Genomic DNA, 9701 nt, shown 5'->3' on the forward strand with positions numbered 1-9701 from the left:
GTATTTTTGAAAATACCTTTTCTAAAAGACAGAAAGTTTAGTGAGGAATCCCATAGGATTCTGCCGGAAAATCTAAAAATGCCCTAAGATGTATTGACCAGGGGTTGCGAATTGATAAAGTCATTGGGTACCCTAACCTGACTGAAACATAATAATACCAATATAAGCATGAGTAAGTATACTTAAGTGGATCTTTGTTAGTCCAACTCCTTGTAGCCCCTATCTGGACCACAGCTAATGCAGTATAATCATTTAATTTCTTCAGGTGGCTGTTTAACCACAGTACCATAAAATAATTCAGCAGGTAACATGACAAAAGATCTCACTTTCTCCAGCCCACCATCACCATGCTAACTGCTAGTAATCAAAGTAGAAATGGTACAAACTTTGTTACAACAGGGGTACAAAATCACTGGTGGTAAGTAATAACCCGAACAATGCAAATATTTAGAGGTCCCAGAGGACCCAGGGCAAATGGAAGCAGCGTGAGATACGAACTTGCAGGCACCAGAGCTCCAAGCTCCTAAACAGTGCCTGCTCCAGGGGTAGTTCAAGGCCAGGTTTAATGAATGGTAACACACACTAGCCTTTTCACCGTATTTTAGAATCACCATTTTTAAAAACCTCAGGTTTAGTCCCTCCTGCTGCTAAACCATCTAAACTTTATTTTTCTTCCAAAAAAAAAAAAGAAGCTTTTAGAGGAGTGTGTTATTGTATCGTGACCTAAATACTGTTTCACTTTACTCTCTTTTTCTCCTCATTTTAGCACTGTTCTCTTCTTGACTCCAGCCAGCTGTGTCCTCTAACAGATTCAGCCTGAGGCTGAGGTCCCAGATTGAAAGCAAACAGCTAAAACAAACATCTTTCAAGCTGTGGCAGTCAATAATCACACAGACAATACTACAGAGAGCGGAAAACACCCGATTGCAACTCATCAATGGTAAATCCGGCGACTATGGAAATATTTCCCCAAGGCTACTTACTTGTAGAATCTCATGTGCATGTTTTACTCATACACACCCCTGGGTGGCAGTGTTGCTTTGGTAAAATCAGCTCAGGGACCACAGGACAAAAGGGACTGTCAAAAATACCCAGCATTAGCAGCTATGTGAAAAAGTGTTGCAATAGACCTAAAGACTGAAGATCAAATGTTTACACCTGGTTAAATGCATTTGTGAGTAGGCTACATAAATCATTTTATTATTCTTAATGCATGTGCAGGTGAGCAGAATATGTGGTCAGGTATTACACACTGATGTAGAAAAAACTGTTCCACTCAATACACCCGACACAGAATGAGCCTATGTGGTGTTTTGATCTTTGGTTGATAATGTTATGGTATGTATATATACAGTCATACACAAATAGAGGCTCAACCGTTTTCTCCTTCCTTCAGCAATGTAACTTTATTCAAATAATTATTATAATTTACATAATTATAACATACACAAACTACACATTAGTGGAAAAACTTTAATGGAAATAAATCTTCTAATCTGCTATGTTATTTTACTAATGTAATACAACAAACCAAAAACAGTTTTGACTGCACCCTCCTTGAAAATAGTGCAGTCTTGGCAAAGTGTTAGGTTGCGACCATTTAACAGTTTCATGTAGAGCAAGGGTCTCAAATTCAAATGACTTAACAGCCACTGGCTCCAAGTTGTTCTCTCCTAGAGGTGCCACTTGAACACTCAGGAATAACTTTCAAATATATACTTACACTCCTTTGCCTCTCCTCTCCATCATGTCTCATCATATTGATCTACATGTTTAATGGAGTAATGACGCATTCTGGACCAGATAAGACACAAATTGTCTATTACCTACCTGTTGAAAGTGTCTCCACTTTTTGGTTCAGAAAAGTCACTTTTTATAATTGAATTCCATAATTCAATGTGCAAAATACATAAATAACAATAATTAGTGAAATTATTTAGGAAACTCTTAAAACTTAACTCATTAGTTACCTACTTGTACCTGTACAAACTAGCTAGGCTGGCTTGTGAGCTTGATTTTTATTACTCAGCATCAAAGTGAAGAGACAGTGTACACAGCAGCAGCTAGCTGCTCGTTAATTCAGAGTCATGGTGGGTGTGTTTTCATTCTAAAGATGTTTTGACAAAGACACACAACTCTGTAAAGGACAAAAACACAGGAAGTTTTTCCTCTGTGGTCACTCTACCACTGCTACCACTGGCTCCTCACTTTGATGCTAAGCTAGTTAGCTGGCAAGGTTGGCAGCATTAGCAGCCTTGATAAGCTAAAGTTTAAAAGATGAAGAGGTGTAAAGTTAGTTACTCTGTCTACGCCCTGTGTTTATTTACAGCTACAGCCTCTAGTTAGTTGATTTAGAATTACTTTTAGATTGTTGTTGATCTAACCAACAGGAGCTAATTAGCTAAATTTGAAGCAGCAGTTGTTAGTCTTGCTATCTTAATTATAAACAACCAAGCATAATAGCCATTCATAATTGCAGGGAAGGTGATTGGCAAGCCACAAAGGCAGCTTGGTGATGTATTTGACAGGGCGGTACTCAGGAAGGTCTGCAGACACCTTACACCCGCTAAACTCAGAGTTTGTGTTGCTCCCATCTGGCTGTTGATTCAGGGTCCCAAGGGCGAACCGGAACATTTACGTTTACTCCCCATGCCATACAGGCACTGAATGCAAATTGAAAGCACTTATAAATGTGTTTCTTGTAGGTTGTAACCTACCTTATTTCCATCTGCTGCGCTGCTTTTATTTTCTGTTTATGGCACAATTGTTGTTGTATGTTGATGGTGGTACAGTGTGGTACTCTTGAGTGGGTGTATTTTTTTAATGTAATTTTAATTGTGGTGTCATTGTTGCATATTTGTTTGGAAAAGTCGAAGACAAATTTCCACTAAGGTAGATAATAAAGTCTAAAGCCCCTTTTCCACTGCTCGACTCGCCTTGACTCTACTCGCCTTTGTTTGGTTTTCCACTGTGGAAAAGTTGTACCTGTACCTGCTACAAGGTACTTCTTTTCGTATCACCTCTATCCAAGCGAGCTGAGGCGATACTATAATGTGACGTGAAAACACAACAGACTACTGATTGGTCAGAGAGATTCACTTCTCGTAAAACGGTCAATATTTGAAATCTACACAGCTGATTTCTCACCTCAAAACTTCTCAGAAGTGGATTTAGTGATGAAATAATGTATGAAAACTGTAAAATATAAAATGTTCTGTTGCTGGCCTCTGTCAGGCGCACGCAATGATGACGCAGTGAATAGTTTTAATTTCCATTTCAGAAGAGGTATGTGACTTTATGGTAAGGTGACCAGATTTCTGAAACGAAAACCGGGGACATCTTTGTTTTGGTGGTCAGTATGTCGTTAAAAAATATAATATTGTTATACATGAAATAAAAAAGGGGGACGATTTCGTCATCTGTCAAATATAACTCTTCTGAAAGAAATCAAGTCATTTTGAGGCACAAACTACCTTTCAGTCAATAAGCAGAGGCTGCAATCACTTTCTGGCAAGTAGAATACTGCATTTTATGTGTTGTTTTGGCCATTTAAAGGTATTTTAAGAGGTAAACAGTACTAGGTAAATTATAATCTGTCAAAAATAATTTTCATGAATATAATCAAATCATTTCAGGGCAGAAATAACCTTTCATTTAAAAGGTAGAGGCTGCAATCACTTCATGGCGAGTGGAATACTACATTTTATGTGTTGTTTTGGCCATTTAAAGGTATTTTTGAGAGGTAAAAAGTCTTAGCTGAGTTATAATCTGTCAAATATAACTTCTGAATATAATCAAGCCATTTTGAGGCAGAATCTACCGTTCAGTCAATAAGTAGAGGCGGCAGTCACTTTCTGGCAAGTGAAATATTGCATGTTATGTGTTGTGTTGGTCATTTAAAGGTATTTCAACAGGTAAAAAGTACTGGATTGGTTGGTACACAGCAACTAAAATAATGTAGAGTCATAAGGATAATTGCAAAAGACATCATGTCTTTATTTTATATATAACTCAGCAGTAAGTCGTGTTAATTATAGGCTACATTCCGTTTTCCAAATATAAACAAGGATATTAGACATATGCCTACCAAACACATAATCAGCAACAACAGGCTTCAATTATCGCCTATAATCACGTAAATGTCATGCCTGATTACGCTAAAAACTGCAAACACTTATTTGGCCGCAATTGTGTTTATTCCGTTAAAAGAAATTTTAAAGTATCACAAAGACATACCTTTGCTGTTACCATGGACATAAAGTGATGTTTATTAGCACGTTATGTCTGATTGACCCAGATAAAAGCAGCTGTAAAGGGACTGGGCGATATACTGTAGCTTCAATATACTCCCTCAGTTTTCGGCGAACGATCACTTTTCAGCAGGACACCTGTATACTCTGCTGTCCAGTCTACCTGGTCACGTAAAATCTGAGGTCTGTTAACACCTTATACAGTCTATGATTAACACACAGTTAAAAATGGGGACATTTCCGGGGACAGCCGCCAAAACCGGGGACTGTCCCCAGAAAATGGGGACGTCTGGTCACCCTGCTTTAAGGTGAGAGAGAGTTGACATTATGAAAGAAAAACAGACATTTAAAAAGGGCATTTTGAAATAAAATATCTATAAAGAAAGAAAACTGATATCCAGTAGAACTCTATATGAACTCTTTATGAAAATCAATGAACAATTTCATAATGACGAGTTAAGTAAATTAGTTCCATTTTAATAAATTCTTAAATCATTTCACAAATTGTTGTTTCATTCATTTATTTTACACAATTTATCAATATGATTATTTATTCAATAATGTTTTTTATTTATTAAAGATTGGACACTTGGGCAACAGAGTCATTAGAGGGGGTAAGCTTGATTTATAGCCCTGTGTAGGGTCTAGGTGCGTAGCTACGCTGTGGGCTACGCACGTAGCCAGGCATTTATACTTGTGCGTTGGTGTCTCTGTCAATCTGCAATAACATCCCAAAACGCCAGTTGGCAGTAACGCTACAGCGTCCACTGTGTTGACTTTTGACGGCCGAGCAGGCTAACTTCCGGTTTAGCCCTCCGATAACGTGATTGGGGGTAAAACTGTATACGTGCGGTTGGTGTAGCCTTTTCATCGACCGAGTGGATCACATTCTGATAGAGAAACGAGTCATTTCGCTCGGGTTGTGACGGTCAAATATATTGATCCACCGTGTTACAGCCGCCGTTTTGGCCGATAGTAAAAGTTACCTCAAAGCACGGGCACTTCCTGTCGGCTCGGAGGCATTGCGAGACTACGCAGCTGACCAATCACAGAGCTTACGGTCTGCGTCGACTCAACGTGTAGTTACATTCTGAGGAGGTGCACGTCAGGCGACGACGTCGATTCGACGCAGGACGTCCGCGTGACTCCCATTTTTTGTGACTAGCGCTACCAGGGCAGCAACTGATCTACTGCGCATGTGCGGAACGTATCCGACAGCTGAAGTTAGTACAAACAGAAGTTGTCCGTTTCTGCGTCCGGTCCCGAGTATATTTGAGGCTTTAGGGGTTCCATACACTTTGTTGTCACTGAAAAGTGCTGTTGGTCACAGCTACAGTGTTTATGCTGACAAGTTGTGCAATCAGGTGAAGCTTGCTTAATGTTAAATATGACATTGAGAAGAAGCGTGAAGTGGTGAACTGAACACTGACTTATCTGAGACAATATTGACTGAGCATGGAGCACACACCCTTGATCTGCCAATGGTGGACACCAGCTGATTCAGTTCAAAGTTTACACTTAGAATTCAACTACACTATTGCATGTCCAGATTATTTAATAAATAATTATAATTATTATAATTATTATATAATAAATAATTCATTCCAATGGTTCTACAGTGTAACAGATGGAAAATTGCAGAAGGTACTTTACCATATAAATCAATACAGACAGTTTGAGGGAATGATTGGTTTAAGACTCCTGGACCCTGTTCTTAAATGTGGCTTACAGTAACTAATTTAGGCTAACATGTATGTTGTTATCAGACTAATATTATCCTGTTAATTCTATCTATCTAACTTTGACTCATTTTACGTGGCCTGTTACTGTGGTTATTTTGTTGTACATGTGCTTAACAATGTCACTGGTTTTCACACGTTAATTGCTGTTAAGCAGTTAATTATTACCAGTGAATGTGGTTAGATTACGAGTGATGCTCCCTAACGGATGTGCAAGAGATGTTTCAGTCATATAAGCCTGCTATGAAAATACAGTAAAAATAAAGTACGTTCTGCAGTTACTCAGACATTGAATTATCCACATGACAACTTTTAGTTGAGTTCATGTCTTTTTGCTCACAGAATCTCAAACAGCATTTGGATTGTTTTTTCAGTGTACAAACTTTTATTTTATTTTACTTATTTGGGGTTCACCCTAAAACGTCTTGGTCACGATCCAGCTAATTGTCAATCAGCCTGCACTTTTGCAGGTTTAGGCTTAAGGGCTTGTTGCTATGACAACAGTTCCAGATTAATTTTGAGCAGCTTCGAAGAACCAAAAAAATCCAGACTCATTTCAAATCATCAACATTCTGATAACTAGGTTATCCACGTACGATAAACGGGGCCCTGTCTGCTATGGTTCTGCAGTTTCGGAGGTGAGTGACTGTGCAAGCTGCACATTTTAATGCATTTTGGTTCAAAACAAGGAAGAAATAATTTATCGTTTGGTCCACATTACTGTTTGGTCCACATGTCACACTGTAATATCAACTCTACCCAGCTCACAAATAGACACAGTTTTCTAGAGACAGCACTGAATACATGAACAGAATGAACACAAAACAAATCAATATCAAAGTTATGATGTGAGACCAGATTCATTTAAAAACATGGACCATAGCATCCTCAGACTTCTGTGAGTGTGTGTGTGAGTGTGTGTGTGCATGCTGGTCTGGTAGCTCTTTGGGTTGATGTGAATTCTGATCATGTGTCGCTCCAGTTTACAGACACATATTGTCCGATTACACAAGTGACCATTGACTGACCTCCGAAATACACCAACACTGCCTCTGTGTGTTCTGACTCCAGCCACGGCACTCTGCATTCCACACAAAAACTTGAAAAGAAGAAAAAAGCTCTTAATTAATTGCCTGACATATTTTCCAGTCCTTCTCCCAGCCAATTTAGTGGGAGATGTCAATCAGGTGGATTAGGCTTGTTTTTCTGTTAGCCCTGTGCTGACAGTGGGAAATGATTAAAAGGGGAGATTATGTGACAGCAAATTTGTGTTGATATCATTAAACTTTCATCATGGACTGGGTTTAAAGCTCTAAATTGCTTATTAACTCAGCTTTTTGTGGCTGTTCGCCTATCAACACTTCAAATGAGCCAGATATTAGAGCAATTCCCCCCAACCGGCCACATTCTCTGCTCTTATTCGGCTGTGGAAACATCCTTTGTATGACTGGGATAAAACATGGAAACGTGCATGGATTTTCTCCCATTTCTGACCAGCTCTGTTAATCTGGCATTTTCTCGGTGGGCCGCTGCACATTGGGGTCGATGTAATTTAAATTTAAAATTTCTTTTTTGCTAATGACTGGCCCATGAAGCAGGGGCAGCCGCCCACTGGTTCATTTTCATTTTCTATAATGACTCTTGCAGGGCCCACCTCTCCCCCTCTTTCCTCTCTCTTTCTTGTGTCAGATGCTGTGGCTCAGAGCCAAACATCTGGGGATGAAGGAGGGCTCCTTTTGTCAGTTGTCAAGATGGATAGACAAAAATGAAAGCCGAGTGCTGAGAAGTTGCGGCCAAAAAAATGAGGAACCTAGATGCGAATGCCGCCAAATGTGCTAAAGTCACAGCTATGTTTGCTGCAGGAGCTGCAGCAGTATCTTCAACATCTACGGTTCTCTAATGCTGTGACGACTATTGGCTAAGCAGTCAGTGACCTATGTACAGGTTGTATCAACAAAGCTGTCCTGTATTTTCATTTTCAGGCATGTGGTAACTATTATGATATATTGTATGGATTACTGTCATTACTATCTGTACTTTACTATCCGTACTTACTATATTTAAATGTTATTCAATTATTATTTGAAATGATACTTCGAATTCTAGCAGAGCTTTTTCTTTGACAATTTCTTACTTACTTCTAGCACAAGTTGAGTATGGATATTGTGTACTCCACGGCCACCTTTGATCGCCAGGGAGTAAGTAGAGCAAGTGAGTACACTGGTTCACTTGCACTGGTGCACTAGTCCACGGCACTTACTACTCAGTTTTGTAGTGGTTTGGGTTAATAGTAAGTTTTGCATATTTAAGGGGACCGCAAGGGTGGTGTACAGGCGGACGGTTTCCCACCAAAAATATCCTAGTCCAGCCCTGTGTCTGACCCTACAATATACATACAGAGGCTTTGCAAACATGGAAATAGTTAATAAAACTGAGAAAGAGCACTGTCATTTGGTTGTTGATCTGTTCAGTATGCAAAATATGAAAATTGTAGGAGAAGATTATGGTATTTATGCCGGTCAGGGAACAGCTGATTCCATAATATCAACTTGGACTGTACATAAAATATGATAAATACAACAATACTTACATGCCAAATGCACACTGCATCTATTATTGTTTAAACCAGCTGTCTCAACGTTAACTCTTTGAATATTATGTGGTTTGGTTTATTACATCAATAGAACAACACTATCCATTTGAAGTTGTTCATGATGTTGCTAAAATGACACATTGCCTTTCTTTATACTTTCTTTATTTAGAGACTTGTCTGGCTCTTGGCTCCTGAACCACTCCATTGCTAAAATCAGCACTTAGTGTCAGAGTTGATTTAACTGTCCACTGTAGTTGGCTCCAGTCTGAACCCCGTGCTTTAAATGGGTTAGAACCACACCGTATATTCACACTCAAATATTTTGTTTTTTTCTTCACCCAGTTTTGAGTTATATCAAACTCTGAAGCATAGAAATGTTTTTGAATGTTTATCTGACCTGACTCAAGTCTGTTTCAGTATGTGTAACTTTCTTTCTATTTCTCTTTTCACCTCAGCATGTCTTCATTCATTGCTTCACTATTGCACCATAACCTTTCTGAAGGTCAGTGAGCCTCGTGGTGGGAATTGTGGGATCTCTGTAAATCATATTATAGAGCACAGTCTAGACCTGCTGTACAATAATAATAATAATAAAAAAGCAAGAAAACACTTAAGAGACTAAAATACACGTTAAAAGTAAATATAAAATATGTATAAAGTAGAATAAAATAAAATCAAATCAGGAAAGGCTCTTCTACAACAGTATGTTTTAAGAAGGGACGTTAAAAGAGTTCACTGAATCAGCCAACCTGATTTCCTTGGGCAGGCTGTTCCAGAGCCTCAGGGCCCTGACTGCAAATGTTTTATCCCCTTTAGTTTTCAGTCGAGACTCTGGAACAGACAACAGACCTCTGCCCGAGGATTTCAAGGTACGTGCTGGTGCGTATGGGACTAAAAGGTCAGAAATATAACAAGGCGAGAGGCCATGAAGAGCTTTAAAAGTGATCAATAGAATTTTAAAGTCTTCTAAAATATACTGGGAGCCAGTGTAATGAAGCTAAAACATGGGGTGGTGTGATCATATTTCTTACTAAGACAATGACATGAGTGCACAATATTATTATTGTTATTAAGAAAATTTATAAAAATACTTTCAAAAATGTTTTCATGTGTCTGTAA

This window comes from Micropterus dolomieu, linkage group LG03 (genome assembly GCF_021292245.1).
Source record: "Micropterus dolomieu isolate WLL.071019.BEF.003 ecotype Adirondacks linkage group LG03, ASM2129224v1, whole genome shotgun sequence".
NCBI classification, from domain to species: Eukaryota; Metazoa; Chordata; class Actinopteri; order Centrarchiformes; family Centrarchidae; genus Micropterus; species Micropterus dolomieu.